The sequence below is a fragment of the Sminthopsis crassicaudata genome, chromosome 1, assembly GCF_048593235.1.
Source record: "Sminthopsis crassicaudata isolate SCR6 chromosome 1, ASM4859323v1, whole genome shotgun sequence".
NCBI lineage: Eukaryota > Metazoa > Chordata > Mammalia > Dasyuromorphia > Dasyuridae > Sminthopsis > Sminthopsis crassicaudata.
In genome coordinates, this window is record NC_133617.1 from 374,002,250 (window position 1) to 374,019,673 (window position 17,424).

Sequence of the window (17,424 nt, forward strand, 5' to 3'; positions counted from 1 at the left end):
ATCTCTCTGTCTTTCTGTGTCTCTGTCTCCATCTTGTTTTTCTGTCTGCATTTCTCTGTGTCTTTCTGTCTTTCTGTCTATTTTTCTGTCTCTCTATCTACAAAACATATACAAAGTACTACTCAGCAGCTGGGAGGACCAGGACAGGTTTCTTACAATAAGGGATGCTTGAACTGCATCATAAAGAAAACCTGGGTTCCCAGGAGATAGGAATGAGGAGGAAGTACATTCGAGGCAGGATGGACATGGTGTGAAGGTAGGAGCTGGAACCTTGAGTGTGAGAAACACAAGTAGGCCAGTGTAGAGAATAGTCCAACTTCTTCCATGAAGCATTTCTCAACTCTTCCAGTCCATATTGCTCTCTTTCTCTATAATCCTATAACACTTAGGTTATCTATACATTGATTCCCTAAGTTCTATTATGCAATTGTTTTGAAATCTTTTATTGTTCTTTACTTGGATTTATTATATCTAGGTAACTCAGTAGAAAGAGTCAGAAAGAACTAGTTCAAATCCTTAGACACTTACCAACTGTGTGATCCTGAACAAGTCACTTAACCTTGTTTGCCTCAGTATCTTCATCTTCAAAATGAAGGAGTTAGACTAGATGACCACTAACGCACTTATCTGGCTTTAAATCAGTGATTCTGGGTATCCCCCACAGTGCCTGGCATTGTGTTAAGTATATAACAGATGTTCAATACATACTTGTGAATTGGTTATCAAGACAGAATGCTGGGTATATGCTCCATCTAGATTCTAAACTTCATGAAGACAGAGAGCATGTCTTACATAAACTTCTTCTCTTCCTAAGGACTTAGACTAATATTTTACATATAGTAAATGTTTGACAGATAGCTTCTTCCAGATAGACATAATCCTAGGCTACCATTCTTCACCTGGTACTAATCATCTGATATGCTAGTTTGATAATAACAATAATAATAGCTACTATTTATATAGCACTAAAAGGTTTGTAAAATGCTTTACAATAGTTCTCATATGATCCTCACAACAATCCTGAGAGGAAGATGCTTTTATTATCTCCATTTTTAAAAATGGGAATGTGAGGTAGAGGTTAAATGACTTGCCTACAGTCACATAGTTAGCTAAGTATCTGAGACCAGATTTGAACTCTATTCACTAAACCAACCTGGCTGCCCAGACATTGGTTAATGTGGAACATACAGTCAAGGTTTGTGTATGGACCATTAGTCAGAGTTAGATTCTCCCAGAGGACAACTAGGCATTTTCCTACTGACTTGTGGAGAAATTTGAACTTTCTGCATTTAAAGAAGTGTAAAAAAGGGAATATGCCAGGCCCAAATGGGATTGTGCCCAGCTTTGTTGGCCAAGATAGACTTGACCTACAAATGGCTGGGAAAATGTACAGAACTCTAAGATTCCTTTCTTGTGGCCTATTTTTACTAAGGTTAAATTACATGAAACTTCATTACTGCTATAGTAATAACAATTAATGAAGAAGATATCTTTCAACAACAGACTTTTTTATCATTCAAAAGTAACATAGGATGCTTAAATTATCAGTTACAAGGGTCTGATGCCCTCATCTTACAGATAGGGAAACTGAGGCTCAGAAAGATTAAAATGTCATAGAAGTAGTAAGTAACAGAGCCAGGAATCAAACTTAATTCCTCTGATATCACATTAATGCTCTTTCCACAATACCACACTAGCCCCCAGTATATTGCTTGCCTGAAGTATTCAGAAGCATCTTTTCCTTCTCTGTCTATCACACATTGCAACTTCTTGGTTCTCATAGTCTCTCTGTAAGATGCTTTTCTCAAGACAAACCCAAACCCCCAAGTAGCAACTTAGCAGCCACTTAACTGTCCTGGAGATGTGCTCCCTCAACAGTGAGGCATCAGCAAAAAGCCCTCTCCCCATATAAAACCAGGCCCTGCCCCAGTTTCAAGAAGCCAGAGTTTCCCTGAACTGGCTCTTTCTCATGTCTATTTTCCATCTGTCATAGCAGGAGCTAGGTGGAAAATCTGTGCCCTGCCTGGCTTTATTAAATAATGCTTCCTGTTAAAGAGAGGGTATGCTTTTTGTGATCTAAGTATAGCAGAGAAGTGGATGTAGAGTGGAAAAAAAAAAAAACCATTAGACTTGGAAACAAGGAGTATGGATTCATGGCTGAGGAGTTCCATTTACTAGCTGTGCGACTTTGGATAAGTCGCTTAATTTTTCTCATTCCCATTTCCTCATTTGATAAGGAGAGACACAACAAGGTCATTTAGCTTGTTGAATAAAAAGATTATTTCATTCTTTGCAGTTGCATACTTTGTACTCCCCACAGTTCCTGGCACAGAGTTAGTGATTAATAAATATTTCTTGATTGATTGTGAGAATCAAATGATATAATGGACTCAAAGTTCTTTGGAAATATATATTTTTTTAATTTCTTATATATTTTTCCTTTTTCCTGCTTCTCTCTTTGGAAAAACAAAAGCCTTCTAACAAATGCACATAGAAATATTTACTACTTAAAAAAAGAAATATTTACTACTAATAACATTTTCTTTATTTAATAATAATTAATTATTCTCACACTTACTTAGAGAAACTCATAGACTTAGAGCTAGAAGGGAACTTAACGGTTTTCAATCACCTTCAGTGATCATTTCCCCCAATTTGCAGATGAGGAAACTGAGGACCAGAGAGGATAAATGACTGGTTCACTGCTGGTCAGTATCTTAGACAGGAGAGAGAGTTTTCTGACTCCAAATCTTGTGCTCTATCCCACTTCTCACATTGCCTCCTAATACTTAAACTTTCATATAAGCAATCTCATGTTGTTATTGTAACGTTCCTTTAAGTTAATAGGACAGGCATGATTGGTCCCATTTTACCAAGATGACATGATCTTACCCAGGTCACCAGCTGGTTTGGGGCAGAGCTGGAATGAGAACCTAGGTCTCCTGACTCCTTGTTCATCATTTTTCTACCTGGTCCTCCAATTTAAGAGTTCAGCCAGCCTTAGGTGATAGATCCTCTGGGTCACCTCTACAGTTGAGCTGTCGCTTGTTCTTAATATCATTCTTTTACCATCTGGAAAACCAGAAATCTAATAACCAAAGAGAAAAACTTTTTTTTTTTTCTTCCTGTACTGAAAAGAATTCTTATTTAGCCTCTGTGTACAACCTCTGTGAATGATTGACCTCCTTGGGAATAATGGGAGCTAGCCATGCATTTTCATTGGCTGAGAATGGGCCATTGTGACTTGGTGAGAATCAAATCAATGAGAGGAAGTTAAATAATATGTGAAATGTATAGTGTTTCCTGTCTATAATAACCTCCCCCTCACCTTTCTCCCTATCCCATACCACTTAATTATTCTTCTTTTTGTGCAATTCATCAAATAATATTATATTGCCTATGTGTAAATCTTTTCTCCTCATTAGACAGTAATCTCCACGAGAGCAAGATTTTTGTCTTATCTGAACTTTGTATCTCCCTTAGTGCCCATCCATCAGTGTTCTACACATAGTAGGTACATAATTAATATTTCTTGAACTGAATCAAAAGGCCTTTTTAAAATCAAGCAAGAGTCAGTTTCCCCCTACTATGGGCAAAACAACCTTCTTCTTCCACCAAATGATGACCCCCTACTTCAGCTAGGTAACCCCCTTTGCACTCTCTCTTCATTGTGTCTGCCTCTGATCTTTTCTTTATACATGGAATCTTTTCCACCCTTTCCTCTCTATCACAACATTTTTTTTAGCTTTGTGAAGTTCTGAGAGAGAACATATTATTGTAATGCAACTTATGAGTCCATAAATTCAGATAAACCACTTATCAAAACATGCCCCATGAAATGTAATTACCTAATATATTTGAGCTCACATTCATACTCCACTCTGCTGCTCTGCCTAGTTCCTCAGGTTAACCTCATCTTATCTCTAATTCAACTCTAATCTTACCTCAACTCTAAGCTTACTAGACTACTAACTCAATTCTTGACTGATGTGTCTTCCGTGAGCTTCCTCTCCCTTCTAATTGGAGGATTGGAAAGTGGAATACCAAATTCCCTGCATCTTCTTCCTTTATAAAGGTCTTCTGTCTGCCTGGTTTTAATTCCATAGAACAAAGTGTCCCCTCCCCAAACTCTCTAGTCTTCCCTGCCACCACCATTTTCTTGCCTCCTTCTGTCTGTAATCTCTCCCTTCTCCCCCTCCCCCATTAGACTGTAAACTCCTTGAAGGAGTCAGGACACTGACTTTTTTTATTTTTTAGTATTCCTAGGGCTTAGCCCAGTGTGGGCACATAATAGACATTTAATAAATGCTTTCAGGATTGGGTTGATTTAGTCATTTAGAAGAATCAGTGTTTATTAAGTGCCTATTTTATGTCAGGCACTGGGCCTTATAAGACAAGGAAATGTTACACATTTTCTTTTAGAAATTGCTTTCCTCAGAACAACTGTTTAAAGTAGGTGGTGCTGGCATTTTGACCCTTATTCTATAGATGAAAGAGAGAGAGACAGAGGCAAAGAGAGTTTCTTAAAAGAAATATGCATCATCAAAAAAATTTTTTTTCATTGGCTGCAAAAAAAAAAAAAAATCTATGTCATTCTGCGTCCCAAATTTATTACCTCTGTTAGAAAGTAGATAGTAGGTTTTTATCATTAGTCCTCTGCATGGATAACCATTGTGTGGATCACAGTCTTTACAGCTTTCCAAATTTTTTGTCCTTATAATGTTGTTGCTATTGTATAAATTGTTCCCCTGGTTCTGCTGATTTCATTCTTGATCAGTTTATAAAAGTCTTCAAAACTTCTTTATGATAGTGATGTTATAGCATAAAGTGTTCTGGTCCTGCTCATTTCATTTTTCATTAGTTAATAGAAGTCCTTATTTCTTTAAAGTCATTTGTTTCCTTATTTCTTAAAAGCATAGTAGTATTCTGTCATATTCATATCACAGTTTATCATATTATTTATTATATCTTTAATTGATGAGTATTCCTTAGTTTCTAGTTTTGTTTGATATTTTGCCACCATAAAAAAATTGCTTTATAAATTTTTGTATGTGAAGGAATTTTTCGTCATTTTTTATCTCTTTTGGGTGTTGGTCTAGCAGCAGTGACTTGCACTGTTTAGCAGCTTTTTATTTGTAATTCTAAATTGCTTTCCATTCTTAGGGCTATGCTGCTTCAGAGTCCCTGTTTCCCCACAGTCCCTCCAGTATTTATCACTTTCTCTTTTCTGTCATCTTTGCCAGTCTGATGGGGAGTGGGGAGAGTAGAAACTCACAATTTATATTTATTTATATTTATTTAACTAGTAGTGATAAGGATAGCCATCAAAAGGGTATTAGATAGCTTAAATTTCTTTTGTTGAGAATTTCCTATTTATATTCTTAAGCAATTTATCAATTGGAAAATGGCTCTTATTCTTAAACACTTGAATTAGTTCATAATATATCTTGAAAATTAAATTTTTATTTGCATTTATTATTATTATTAATACATTTATTTTGCAGCGCCCCCCCCCCCAGGCAATTGGGATTAAGTGGCTTGCCCCCAGGGTTAAGTGTCTGAGGCCAAATTTGAACTCAGGTTCTCTTGACTTCAGGGCTGGTGCTCTATCTACTGCACCATCTAGCTGCCCCTACAAACCAATTCTTTGGTAGTTTGGTATGGAATTGAATAAGTAAACTGATTTCAGCAGTAGGGGCATTTTTGTTGCAATGACTCATCCTATCCATTAGCAAATGATATTTTTCTAATTCTTTAGTTCTTTCTTTTGAATGGGGCCAGATGAAGCTTTCTCAAAAAAAAAAAAAAAAAAAAAAAAAAAAAAGAATCTATGAAATAGAGTAGGTCAAACCTGAGGCTCGAGTCACATGATCCCTATTCCCAGAGCAGAGCCAGAAGATCAGGTTTTGGGTTTCAGGAATTCACATGTCTCTAGGCCTAGAGATCTCTAAAGATCAGACCCTAAGTTAGCTACAGGAAGTGATGTGACCCACCGGAAGCAGGCATTGGTGACCATTGGTTTTCCTTTTAGTCTATCTTTTGCTATTTAACCAGTTTTCCTGTCAGGTCTGGCGCATATTGGGAGCTTAGATTCCTCCTAGGTGTGCTTGGGTCCCTGAAGGGACTAAATAAATGCTTTCTCTTTGCATCTGAAGATGTCTGATTAGTTAATTTGGGGAAGGAGGTCTAGCACCCGTCCCACACACTTTATTTCTGTAAACAGCGGCTTGTAGTTTTGTTTATATAGTTATATATCTTGAGAGGTAGACTCCCAAGTATTTTCAATATCAAGAGCCAGACAAAATATACTTGGGTTCTAATATTGGTTAGAGTTCTGTCTTCTGAAATCTCACCTGTCTGATTCTGAGTTTTTCTCAATATCTTCTTATTCATTTATTTATTCAAATAAGCATTTATTAAATACCTACCATATTCAGGACACTGTGCTAAATCCAAATAAGCATTTATTAAGTACCTAACATATTAAGGATACTGTGCTAGAAAGTTAAAGTGAAAACAGTCTGTCCTCAGGAAGTCTGCATTCTTCTGGGGGGAGGGAAGAATGTAACATAGGCTCATGGGATGAGAGCTTTAAGGCCATCTGATCCACTCCCCTGATTTTACACAAAAAACTGCAAAAAAGGAGTCCTAAGTACAAATCCTACCAGACACTTACTAGTAGTAACTCTGACAGATAACTTAGGGTTAAGGTTAGAGTTAGGGTTAGGGTTAGGGTTAGCAACCTTAGGCTGCTGAGAATAATTTATGGTAGGTAAGAAAACTGACCCAGGAGGATTAAGTAGCTTGGCTCATAGTTGGGTAAGTAAAAGTAACCTAGCCAGAATTTGAATTCAAATCTTCTAGCTCCGAGTGGAACACTCTTTCCAGCAGGCATGTAAATCCCTAAGAATGTATGGGATGATTTGAATAGGAAATCAAAGAAGGCCTTCTATGGCTTCACCCTGACAAATAGCTAAGGATTCTCAGAGCAAGAGTAAGGAGAGATGGTATTCCAAAAAGGGGGAATCTTCAGGGCACAGATACTTAGGAGGAATATGAAATGCTGAGCTTTCTCAGCTGCTGGACTTTAAACTTCTTGAGAGTATAGACTATCTCTCTGTATTTATTCTTCTCCTCCTTCCCCCTGGCTCTCCTTTAATAAGGATGGTAAAGAGGAGACATTTATTCAGATTACTCCTAAAGACCCTTTTTATTGTTGTAGTTTGGTTGGTTTTCTTGGCAAAGATACAATAAGTATCTTCCCAGGAAAGTTCTTTCCTTCTCCAGCTCATTTGACAGATAAGGAAACTGAGGCAAATAGTTAAGTGCTTTGTCCAGGGTAAGTGTCTAAAGCCAGATTTGAACTCATTCTCCTAAGTCCAGGCTCAACATTCTATTCATTGTACCATCTAGCAGCCACCATGAGAACTCTTACATGCCTGAGATGTCTAAATGCCTCTTGCCCACCCTTCTCTCCTTTTTTCCCTCCAGCAAATGTTTATTGAATGCCAATCATGTGCAAAGTTTTCTGTTCTCTGTCTCTTTCTCAGTAAAAGAATTGGCATCTTGTTCATTGTGAACACTTAAACATTTGTTTATTGGATCGAACTGATTGAATGTACTCTAGAAATGGAGCATATCCTTTCCCCAAGCTTCTTTTTATTGTAAAGGCCATAATTCCATCAATTCCATGGTAAGCTCTAACACAAAGACAAAACAGAAAACAATCCTTTCCCATTAGCACTCCTTCTTTATTCTTTCTTCATTTCCTAAAAGGGGGGGGGATACTGGGGAGAAAACAGACATAAAGAGACATAGAGTCAGAGACAGAAAGGGAGACAGAGAGACACAGAGAGATAGAGACAGAAAGACAGAGATACAGAGACTGACACAGAAACAGAGACACAAAGAGAGATAGAGAGACAGAATCAGAGACAGAGAAACAGAGAGTCAGAGACAGAGAGACACACAGAGAGAGGCAGAAAGAGAGACACACAAAGACAGAGATACAGAGAGAAATAGAGTCAGAGACAGAGAGAAAAACAGAGACAGACAGATGAATACACAGAGACAGAAAGAAGTGACAGAGAGCCCTAGACACACAGAGACAGAGAGACATAGAAAGTCAGAGGCAGACCCATAGATAGATTAAGAATCAGAGCAGATGCTCCCTTCCTAAATCCACTTTGCACCAGAAAATATTAGATGTTATATCAATCTTCTTAAAATTAGAGAGGGAGAAATGTTAAGATGTCTCCCACATAGACCAGCCCATCTAAAACACTCTCTCTTGAAAATAAGACCCCCAATTGGGGGTTGTACCTGGCCAGTTCAGAATATGCCCTTTGGGGTTTGGAACACAAGATAGTATATGTGCAAATGGGACCTGCTTGCTTTCCCCCCCCCCCCCAATCTCTGCTCTGATATGAGAACAGCACTCTGAGTAGGGAACTGAGAAGTGCTTACTGTGCTATTTTGGTAATGTTGGAAGACTTGTAGAGTCTTTGTTCTTCTTGGCTGGTTACATAATGTAATGAAATACAGCTATGCAAAGGCTGAAGAGCTCAAAGTTGGTTCTAAGGTGGCTTTCATTCCCCAGTCCCAGAAGTCTCCCCATGCTCTCTTTTTCCTCTGTTCTTTATTTTTTTTCCTTCAGGACATATGCTGGCCCTGCTTAGAGTTGCACATACAGAGGTAGTTGGTTTGTAGCAGCTTCAGGGAATCCCCTGCTCAGATGGGACATATCATCAATGACAGCAGGTTCTCTAGCAAGCTCAGGGATGATTTAGTGCGTTATAAAGAAAAAATGAGCCATTGGGGGGCAGAATAGTTGACTTGGAGTGGCTGGTCCTTTGTGTGTGTGTGTGTGTGTGTGTGTGTGTGTGTGTGTAACACTGCTGTATCTGAAGTAATTGGTTGAAATCATTATGGGATATAAAAGCTAAGGAAAAAGATCTCCACATCCCAAGCCTAGAATCAGTCTATTTAAGGTACACAGGGTAGCCAAGGAAGGGAGAGGAAATAGAGAAGAGAAGAAATGGACTTTTTACAGTTAGTTAGAGATCAAGGGAAGACCCTTCTAACATTTTTGTCTTGGCAACTAAATCTTAAACTTACATTATGATTTAGTTCCTAAGTAGCTTAGCTGGGAAAAATTTATTATGATAGGTCTTAGTCCCAATATCTTTGGGATGAAGAGAAGGTCTGGAAGTGCAAAGGAAAATATTATATTATTAGTTAGAACAGGGCATTCTCAAACATTTCTGGTCTCAAAATCCCTTTATTTCTTAAGTTACTGAGGACCCCAAAAGAGTTTCCTTTCTTTCTGTAGATTATTTGTCGTTTTCAATCATATAGTCATGTCTGATTCCTGGCAAAGGTACTAGAGTGGTCTGCTATTTCCTTCTATAGAAGAGGAACTGAGGCAAATAGGGATTAAGTGATTTGCTGGGGATTGCACACCTAGTAAGGATGTGAGGTCAGATCTTCTTAACTTCATGTGGGCTGTAACTGTTAATATTTATTGTATTTATGGGCCTCACTTTCTTCATCAGAAAAGCAGAAAGAAAAGATTGGACCAGACGGCCTCTAATATCTCTTCCAAATCTTGTATCTAAGAGAGCAACTGTTTCATGGAGTTGGAATTTCAGGAAGTGTGATACAATGGGAAGAGCCAGAAGCCCTGGGTTGATGACCCAAATATAACACTTATTAACATGTAACTGAATCACTTCACTTTGAAACCTGACTTTCCCTATCAATCAAAAGGGAATATTGCTATTTGTACTACCCAGCTCATAGCATTGTTGTGAGTGCTTTGCAAATCTTCAAAACTAAATAAAATAGTTAGCTATCATTATATCAGCTTTCAAGCCTGGAATCTGTCCACGAAAATCCTGAATTTCTGAAAGGAATAAAGCTCTCATAACATGGACAGATCCAAACCATTTAGAAACTTTTTTACAATGTCAGTTTAAAAGCAAAAATGTCATAAAGGATCTTTCATTGATCTCTAAGAGTGAAAAGCCCATTTCTTCTCTTCCTCATTTCCTCTCTCCTCTTTGTCTAAAATACACACTTAAACTATCCAGTCCACCCTAAATAGACTGAATCTAGACATGGGATGCGAGAATCCTTTCCCTTGGCTTTTACATCCCTTTTTCTTTTATCCATAAGCTCTGCTCTCCTTCTAGGTTGGGGGGGAGGGTAAAAGAAAAAAGTAATGAATTGAGGGTTGGTTTTATTTCTTCCAAAACAAAGGCATGTTCCCTTCTTCTTCCCCACCCCCACCTCCAGAGAAGGACACTGAAACCAGGGGCAGGGCAAGAATTACAAAATGGCATCCGAAGTATGATCAGTGATCTAGGACCTCATCAGATATAGGTAAAAGACTAAAAAGGGTTTGATTTCCAATCATTCTGTTCAGACATATCTTCCCTCCCCAACAAGTGATTTTAAAACATCTTCATGTCTGTGTGTTTCATAAACAATTTCAAATCATTTAAGAATTTAAGTAAAGCTTTCTCCCCCTGAGAATGTTTTTGAGCACATGCATGCCTCTGTTAAGGGAAATTCCCAAGATGTAGGCCAAACTTGAGGTAGAAGCTCCAGAAGCTCAGGTTTCAGCAGCTTCCTCTCTCCTTAGGCAGCTACAAGGAAAAATAATAATAACTAATATTTATGTAGTATTTACAATGTGCCAGGCACTGGGCTTTACAATCATTACATCATTTGATCTTCAAAATAACTCTGGGAGGAAGGTATTATTGTTTTCCACATTTTAAAGATGAGGGAACTGAAGCAAACGTAAACTGTGTGACTTGCTCAAGATCATACAACTAGTGAGCATCAGTGGTTGGATTCCGACTTCCTGAATCCAGGTCTAGTGCTCTGTCTGCTTTGTCACCTAACTGCAGTTCTAACCCTTCCATGACGACTTCCTACTGTACTCTTTATCAGTCTCATTTTAGTAGAGTTTCCCTGGCCCTGGACATACTCGGTTGTTTCTATATACTACTAAGGCTAAAGGAAAGGGGACCACAGAGACATCCTGAAAAGATGGCACTGGATTTGGAGTCAAAGGACTTGATTTTTTTTTCCCCCCTCTGAGGCTGGGGTTAAGTGACTTGCCCAGGGTCACACAGCTAGGAAGTGTTAAGTGTCTGAGACCAGATTTGAACTCTGGTCCTCCTGAATTCAAGGCTGGCGCTCTATCCACTGCGCCACCTAGCTGCCCCAAAGGACTTGAATTCTAATTCTGACTGCCACTTACAATCTATGTTTTGCTGAGTCATCACTTCATCTCCCTGAGTCTGAGTTTTCTCATCCATAAAATAAGCAGTTATATTAGAGGGTCTCTAAAATCTCTTCCAGCTCTCCTAAATCCATTTATGTTTGGAGAGAAGAATAGCCTGGGAAGATAAGATCATTGCTCCTCTGTTGATGATATCTAAATGGTGAAATCATCCTGTTTTGTATTCTTGTCCCTAAGTTTATACTTTTATAAAATGGAAGCTGTTGAAGACTAAGATTGGCTACATAGGTATAAATCCTGCCCAAGTTCTTACCATTTTAGTGCTGGAATGAATAGCAAAGACATTAGAGGATACATTTTGAGGTTACATGGTCCAACTATAAGGTCCTACTGAGGTCATCCCTGTATCTTCAACAGAATCCAGCAATTCCTCAGTACTACCCATTTTGCAAAAATAGAAACTGAGGGACAGAAAAGCAAAATAAGCCGACATTGTTAATAGGGAAACTATGAACTGAACCAAACTGCATAAAGTAGATAGACTTGATTTTTTAAAAAGTCTATATTTTCTGTACTTTTCAAGGCTGGAGAGGCAGCAAGTGCAGCCTGAGCCATTCAAGACTTCTAAGATACTTCAGGTTAATGTATTGTTTCTTCCAGAGGGACCTTTATTAAAATGGAGCTATTACCCCCAAACATGTAACACATTAACCCAATATGATACATTGACCAAGTTATCACCTTGGAAAGCAAAAAGTTGGGGATCCTGGAAGAATGGGCTCAAGGTGTATGTTATTTAGTGAAGAAAAGGGGAGGAGAGCAAAGTTCTAAGCAGGAAATGCTGCTGGGTACCTGGGCTGGATAATGCAAAGAGCCTGGGAGTTATGGGGAAAAGTTAACCAAGAAGCAGGAGATACGGCTTAAAAGGGCAGGAGCAGGAAAAGAATTAAGTTTGCTCTGCAACCAACTTGGTCTGCTAAACGAGTCAGCCAGGGGCTGGCCCTGATGAGGCCTTTTATGGGCTGGACTAGATGACCTTAAGCATTCTTTCATAGCTAAGATTACACATGATTTTAAGGCATGAGACAAATGACTCAAGAGTCCTGAGAACAGGTCTGTAAGTTTTCAAGATTCTTCAGGAGAAGGCTGTCTGGAAGATGTCTGTGAAATGTCATAGCCTCAGAAAGAGACATCACTTCTGATGAAAGTAAACAGTAGGGTGTTCTGGGGAAGTCTGGAAGGTCAGAGGAAGCAATCTGAAATTTAGATGCTTCAATGCAGGGGAATGAAATAGAACTGTGGAGATCCCAGAAAGAAAACAGCTCATATCATCCAGTCTCCTTGATCAACTGCCATGTAGGAGAAGAGAGGGGGGGCTTGTGATAAAAAAAATTGGTATTGGCATTCCCAATGAGCGAGTGGATCTAGTCTTGCTGGAAACGTAATTTAAAAAATCAACTCAGAAATGAAGGACATTTCTGTTTTTTGGTTTGAATTTTTCTGCTGATGCTAAGGAATTTGTGAAGTCCTCTGGGAATTTTATACCCAGTTCCCTTGCTGATCAAGATGCAAATCTAGCTAAACTTAGGACCCTTCTAGGATCCTCTCTAGGATAGTGAATAAAAGAAAATCCTCCATGTTGGAAATAGAAAATTATCTCTCAGAATAGTGCCACCTGCTGCCATCCTCTCACTAAAATACTAGGTTTAAGGAAAAAAGGAGGAAGCATTAGTGGAAAGAATTTTGGATCTAGAGTTAAAGACCTGGCTTCAAATCTTGCTACTTATTACTTATCTTTAGCTGAGTTACAACTTCTATGCCTATATCCCTCATCTGTAGAATGACAGAATTGGATTAGCCCACAGAGATGTATTCCTTCCTATTGGTCACTGGAGAGTCAAAGGCACACATCTAGTGAGCACCTTTAGGGCAAACACTCACTCTCATTTTTTGTCTTTGTAGCTTCAGTACCTAGGTCAGTACCTGGCATGTAGGTGATTGTCTCTTGATTGTTGATCCTCCACAACATTCTAAAATGATAAGCTCTATTCAGATAAGCTATCTAGGGTGGCAAAGGGCTCTGCATAGACCCCTTATAAAGGGAGGAACTTGAAGGCAAGGGCTTTAGGAAGAGATAGGAGAAAAAGAGAGCTAAAAAGGGTTAGATAGGTGAGAATTCATTCTGGATCCTGCAAGTGAGCATAAGATAAAATTTCCAGTTAGAACTATCCAAAAAGAAAATGGGTATTTTGATTAGGTAATGGTTCCCCCCCCCCCTCACTGGAAATCTCCAAGTAGAAATTGGACCACCAATCATGAAAGATGTTACATATAAGATTCAAGGAAGGCATTGAGCTAAATATTTTCCAGTTTTGAGAGTTGAAATGTCAAAGCAAATCCAGATGGGAACAGAGAAATAATAAGAGTCAATCAGTCATGCAGTAGTACAGGAAAGAGGTCCTATGGGTCCTGATCCCATGTGGTTGTGTGCAATTGATTTTATCAAGAAAACTATGGCGAGTGATCCCCCATCAGCCTTAGGGAGTGTGTGCTTCCTAAGCCCCTGACTGCAAGGCAGAACTCTAGGGACTACAGAGCAAGCAGCTGAACTCTATATTTCTCATAGATCAGTGTGTACAAGACACTGAGCTGTAAGAATTCCAAAGAATAAAACATGAAGTCTGCTCTCCATAATATTGGAGTTTAACTGGTGATATTTGATGAATATATATGAAAAGACAACTCACAGCCCAAAGTAATATATCCTAAGTGAGCATTTAGAAGCATCTGGTGGAGAATGAAGGAGGTGCTCTACTCTGGACAGCCCACATCTGAAGGATTGAGTGCAATTTTTGGCATAGAATTTAGGGAAGGACATTGGAGCAAAGGAAAGCAACTAGTACTGGGAGGGGACTGGGAAAGGTATCATACAAGGATAGTAAAGGAACTAGGAATGTTTAGCCTGGAGAGGAGATAACTGGTGGAAAACATGACAACCATCCAGGATTTTGAAGGATTGTCAGGAAGAGGAATTTGACTCATTGTGGTTGGCTCCAATTGGTAGCAATAAGAGCTATGGATGGTGAAAGGTACAAAAAGGCAGATTTAGGCTTGACTTAAAGAAATGTTTCCAGGCAGTCAAAAGGGCTAAATAGAGAGTGTTTTTATCTCTATCAAAGACCTTTAAACAGACTGAATGAGCATTTATAGGATTATTATAATGAGAATTCCTGACTATATAGGGTCAGGATTGGGAGGCTTATGAGGTCCCTTCACATCCTGAGATTCTGTGATTCTAAGTATCAAACAAGTCATGCATACAATAGAGGGATGGTTGATAGAAAGCCCCCCATTTGATTCTGGGGCAGGGTTGGGAATCATGTATTAAGTAGTTGTTGGGATAAGCCAGAAGTTGGGAGGGCATTCCAGGAGGGCAGTAGCATTGTCCAAGGTGCAGACAAAAGGCTGCATAAAGTATCTTCAGTGGACAGCTAGCATTTATTAAGCACCTGGGATAAGCACTGGGGATACAAAGAAAAGCAAAATTTACAAAACCTTCTTCTTAAGGTTTTGAGTCTAATGGAAGTCTAATGGAAGAAATAATATGCAAACAAGTATGAACAAACAAGATATGTACAGGATAAATTGGGGATAATTTCAGAGGGAAAGCACTAAGACTGAGGAGTTCTGGGAAAGGCTTCTTGAAGAAAGAAAGTAGATTTTAGCTGAGACTTCAAGGAAAACAAGAATAAGATTCTATGGTTGGTCTAAGATGTGTTAAGAATCAAATGTGAGTTACGTAGAGTCACATATCCACAAAAAATAGAATGTTTTATCCCAAAGAGAGGGAGGAAGGAATCTCCAGATTAAGTTTGTTTGGTTTTTTTGTATAATACTGTTTTTCAGTTGTATGTAGACACGTTATCTGTACTTCACCCCATCTGCTGGTTATGTGGCTTTGGACTGGCTTGTAACACTGTTGCTTTCTGGGGTTATCTGTTATTGATACCATTTCTGAGGCATCTCTCTTTTCTGTAGCTTTTATTTCAGTAATTCTCCTGCCACTTCTTACAGCCCAGTGGGTAGAAGTGGGAAGAGAACAAGTTTTAAGTTTCTCTCCTTTTGAACTGAGCAAAATCCAATTATTTGAAAACATTTTTTTCTTGTTTCCTGGTACATACAAGGTGCTGGGCTCATTGTCTCTGGTGATAAATAAAAAATCACCAATCTCTGAAAACAAGAACTTTATATATAGTTCATTGGGAAGAGGGGTTATAAAAGGGTATAAGATCTGTACAAAATTCAGTGTGATACAAGATGAAATGTAACCAGAATAAAAAAGAAACTGAGCCAAAGTGCTCCAGGAAAATCTTCGAGAGATTATTTTCATCTGGAGAAAGATGGAGGTAAGAAATCAGGGAAAGCTTTCTGGAAGAGTTGGTCTTGAGGTAGGTCCCTGAAAGGATTTCAACAGACCAAGACAAAGAGGAAGAATGAGGAGATCATTCATAAGTACATAATCATGAGAAAGAGAAGGATAAGATTGAGGAACAGCTGGTAGTCTTCTGTACGTGTGTCTGGGACACCTTTTGCAGCTCTGTCACCTAGAAAGTAAGCAGAATATGAATCAGAACAGTGTGATCCTGGAAATAAAATATGTGAAAGGTAGCAGTGTGACTGAAAGGGAGTCAAATTGTGAAAGACTTTGAATGCAAGGATAAGGAGTCTGTATTTAGGTAATGGGGAGCCATGGAAAGTCTACAAGTAGGGGAGTGTCAAGTCAGACCTGGGCCTTAGGAATGTAATTGCTTCGGTTATGAGAAGAGGAGCTACTAGAGACAGAGATCAATTAAGAACAAGAGGAAGGCCTAAATTATGACTTTTCTCCATTGAGAGGCAGAATCAGCAGGAATTGAAACACTTAATTATCTTTCCTGCCAAGAACAATGCTTAAAGAATTAAGTCATCTCTGGTTAGGTTGCTGATTCCCATTCCTAAAACAGAAGCTGATGGAAAAGCAAGACAGATTTCTAGCTTTTCCTGATTTGGGGGCCTTCCCAGTGTGGCTTTATTAACAGGTTAGGGCAGAAAGGGCACAAGCTGTCAGTCAGGGGATGGAGATTTTAGGTCTGTCAATAATTAGCTGTTGCTAGATAGTGCTTTGTTTAGGTAAAAGCTTTACCTCACCCAGCCTCAGTTCACTGCTCTGTCATATGAGGGCATTGGATTAGGTGATCTCAAAGGTCTTTACCTACTCTCTCATTCTGATTTTTAAAAGTTGTTTCATTTTTGGGTCTGATGAATGTTTAGTAAAATTGTTGGAAATGGAAGTGAGTTGTAAATGAAATGAATCTTAGACTTAGAATCTAAGGCTCTTCTGGATGGAGCTTTGATGTGTACTAAGCATGTATCTGTTGTATTACTTTCAGGCTATCTTTCTTCATCTGTTAAATGGAATGATAATACTTGAACAACATACCTCAGAAGGTTGTGTTGAACAATTGTGAGACATTTAAGTGCCTACCATGTGCAAAGAAAACACTGAAAGGTGCTAGACATAACATAGGCTTGCCATCATGGAGTTTATTCTCTAATGGGAGTAAAAATGTACATATCTCCATGGTGCAAGGGAAAGATGGGTACACGCAAACAAAATGCTGTGAGATATTTGAGGAGAAAGAGAACACTGGCTCTTGAGTTTGAGGACTTGAGTTCAAAAGCCACCTGAAACTCACTACCAGTATGCCCCTGGGCAAAACGTCACTTCACTTGGATCTGAGTTTCCTCATCTATAAATTGAAAAGGTTGGATATAAGAGTCTCTTCTAGCTCTAAATCTGTAATCCACTGGATATTCACTAGGATAGGGAAGATAGGAGAGTAGAACCGTAAAGTTTGAATCAAGGAAGGTTAAATGGACGAAGTGTCACTCAAGTGGAACCTTGAAAAAAGAGAGGTACATCAACAGGTGTGTGGGTGGGTGGGTGGGTGAATGTGTAGGGAGTAAAAGTAGTAGAGCTTAATGGGGGTTGGTTCATTCTAGGCATAAAACAGGAGAGAGAGAAAAATACTTGGAATATAGTGTCTAGTTTTGGCTCAATGTAGAACCCTGAAAAAAACAGATAATGAAGAAGGTTAGAATGAAGTCAACCCACAGGATTTTCAAAGGTA

General features: G+C 38.8%; 1 protein-coding gene across 5 annotated transcripts in view; it reads left to right on the top strand.

Annotated features, from left to right (window-relative positions):
* Positions 1 to 17,424, top strand: part of MAPK4 (mitogen-activated protein kinase 4) — a 204,265-nt gene that overhangs the window by 125,249 nt on the left and 61,592 nt on the right. Inside the window, exon 1 of one of the 5 annotated variants that reach the window (XM_074279377.1) lies at positions 226 to 256. The exons of the other annotated variants lie outside the window; for them this stretch is intronic. The gene's annotated coding sequence lies outside the window, so the exon portion shown is untranslated. Of the gene's footprint in view, positions 1 to 225; positions 257 to 17,424 lie in introns of those variants that run through there. 5 annotated transcript variants of the gene reach the window in all.